The following is a 2,880-nucleotide window of genomic DNA, read 5'->3' as shown; positions in this document are numbered from 1 at the left end:
AAAATGCAGCTACTCAGTGCAGTTCTGCTCATCGCTCCCTAGCCCGCTCACACGTTACTCGCCTTCCTATCACTCTTCCCCTTTCGCTCATCTGTTCAACTCCTCCTACTCACCCTGGTAGTTTTTCCACTCCTGACAGGTTTTGCCTCCACATTCACTGCTTGCAATGAAGAGCTGGTGGCAAAATGGCTACAATATTTCCACCTGGGTTTTTTGAGAAGCCATCAGCACTTAAAATTTCTTTCTTTCCTAGCATCTTCCTCCTCCCAAATACATATGCTTACACCACTCTGTCCTTGCTTCCTCCTTGAAGAAACCGTGGATAGTGCGATCCTACCTAAAGAAAAACAAAACGAATTATTTGAAAGAGCAAGATCACTAAGGGAAAATGCTCTCGATCTTGAACCTAGGTTGGAACATACCTTTTCAGATGGGTTTTAAATTAAGACCTGCTGACATCATTAGTCTGAATCAACAGGCTGGTTTGTATTAGATTTGTATTCAGGCTTTGTCCTCTGCATGAACGTAGGACTACCACTGCTGCTGAAGTTGCTGGTTTTCTCTTTACAGTTTACCCAGTCCAGCTGATCTCCAAGCTCCTTACTCGCATTCAGCTTTCATATTCTTCTATTCAGATTTTGTGCAGCATGTCATCTTTTCTGATCAATGCTGCTTTCCATTTTCTGTAAAATAAGACAAAATCCTCTTCAGTGCAAAGGCAAATTCGACCTACCTGTATAGTGAAATCCCCATGCATGAATACTTACATTACTTTTTTTTCATTTCATCCTATCCAATCAGCAACACCTGACGAATTAAAGGCTTGTCTGTGGAAGTTTCAAAGTACTTTCCTGGGGAAGCAGCAATTGCTCATCAGGCAACCCACCAAGGCAAACTGGCGGGGATGTTTCCCACACATCCAGCACATCTGCAGAGCACAGCTCAGAGCTTTGGGTGTAATGCCCGTATTCGCACTGTGAGTCCAGCTCATAACTCATTCAAGTCTTCAATCATTCTGCTCCTTCTCTTTCCTGTCAAATGAAAACATGGGAGAATTTATATTTGTTTTCTACCCTCAGTGGCGTTAACACTTCCTTAGATGTCAGCATTATTAATTATTTAATTGCTGAAACGTCTACCTGTTCTGGTACAGTGGGAGAAGCTTGAGTGGAAGAAGTTTGATAACATCATTTCTCATGTTTCTGACTGAACATATTCCATTGTTGTCCAATGCCTATTTCTATCCCGTAGTCTCACAGTAGCAAAAAGCTGCCATTCTTAATCAGCTTGATGTTTATACCATCAGCAGAGCCAATTTTATTCTTGCTATGCAAGAAGCCATATCCCACTTCTCATGCACACCCAGACATGTAGCCAAAGATGACTGTAATACACCAGAAGCTGTGAAAAATAAACCCTGGAATTTTTAAAAAAAAAGTCTAGTAGACAGATGTATAAAAGTAGGAATAAATGTAATAGCAAAGATGAAAGCAAATTACTAATATGCACAAACTCCAGTGGGTGGAAAGAACACTTGGTAGAGTTACCTTCAAGTGACCCTCATTTTAAATAGGCACAAAATATGTGGCAATGATATGAATAATGAATTAGGTAGTGCAAATCAAGTGAATGCCAATACAAATGTTATGTTACTTCAGACATGCTGCATGCAGTTTGCCACTCTCCTACATTTAATAAATGCAAAACACTTGAGTGTTAAAAAAATGTCACAAGGACTATTTTTTGTAGCCTTGATCTTTAATAGCAGGTACTACTACACGTAGAGCAAATCCAGCTGCCTGGTCTCAAGCAGAGAATTACTAATAGTAAACCTTTGAAACTTCAAAAAACAATATTTGAAACTGTTAAAAGTCACCAGAAATAGTACTGCTACAGATAACAATGCCATGACTTCGAAATCTGAATATTTAGGAAAGGGTCTTCCAAACACCAGAAAATTGCTGGTGCTCCATGAGAACCCTAGCAGCCTCCTCCTCACCAAGGCATTTTGCAAAAACCCCTTGATAAGCTTTGCACTTTGATGAGATACAGCAGGTACTACACTTTGGTTCAGGGCAAAATACCACCATTTTGTCTTTTGGCCAGTATTAAACTGGCAGGAAAATATGCCCTGTTGGGGGAAAAGAAGGAAATATATCTTTGACACGTTTTGGAAAAAAAAAATAAAAATAAAAATAAAAATAAAGTCCCAGCTGCTTGAAGTTGCTCAGTGGTTTGGAATGTTAGAATAAATACTGGGGGAGATAGATTGATGGGACAAACTGCAGGTGAGGCACACAGAGGTGCATGGTAATTATAATTTATCAGTGCACATGACCACCACATATGTAATATATTTTATGCACATTATAGGGATTAGCTAAAGAGCACATACTGCTTTTAGCGACACAAGAGCTTCTGCTTAAACAAATAAATGCAGAGTACCAAGCAAAATGCCCTCAGACCCCTTAGCTGAAGTCAGCATGATATGTACCTTCACATTGGTCTGTGGCTCATTCAAAATGGTTCCAACAAGAAAACAAGGGGCTAATATAGCTGCTGCGTACATACTGTTATCCTTTATAGATGGAATTGGAACTGCCCAAGTATCGGAGTGGCAAGCAAAGCATCAGCAATATTCAAGAGGTTTCCCATCCTTCCAGAGAAGACCACAGTGTGTAACAAGTCACCGCTGTGTTTCAGTTTGCTAGCCCCATTGGGTGTTTTCTGAATAGACTGATGTGTCATTTCTAGCTGGTGATTGTATCATTGAGAATTTCCCCACTAAAACACTGTATTTTGGGCAAATATTAGCATAATAGCTAGGCATACTAACATCCTTGAGTTCTTGGTGTTCATTCTCTCCCGTGGGTCTCCCAT

The 2,880-nt window shown here is 40.1% G+C and overlaps 1 protein-coding gene across 1 annotated transcript in view; it reads right to left on the bottom strand.

The window, feature by feature from the left end:
- FANCC (FA complementation group C) overlaps nucleotides 1-174 on the bottom strand; it is an 86,279-nt gene extending 86,105 nt beyond the window's left edge. Inside the window, exon 1 of the mRNA XM_009638412.2 lies at nucleotides 114-174. The gene's annotated coding sequence lies outside the window, so the exon portion shown is untranslated. The remainder of the gene's footprint in view (nucleotides 1-113) is intronic.
- Nucleotides 175-2,880: the final 2,706 nt, after the last annotated feature.

The sequence above is a fragment of the Egretta garzetta genome, unplaced genomic scaffold (assembly GCF_000687185.1).
Source record: "Egretta garzetta isolate BGI_Z169 unplaced genomic scaffold, ASM68718v1 scaffold310, whole genome shotgun sequence".
In the NCBI taxonomy this organism is placed as follows: domain Eukaryota; kingdom Metazoa; phylum Chordata; class Aves; order Pelecaniformes; family Ardeidae; genus Egretta; species Egretta garzetta.
The sequence above is the reverse complement of the archived record's forward strand: the minus strand, read 5'-3'. Positions and strand labels throughout refer to the sequence as shown.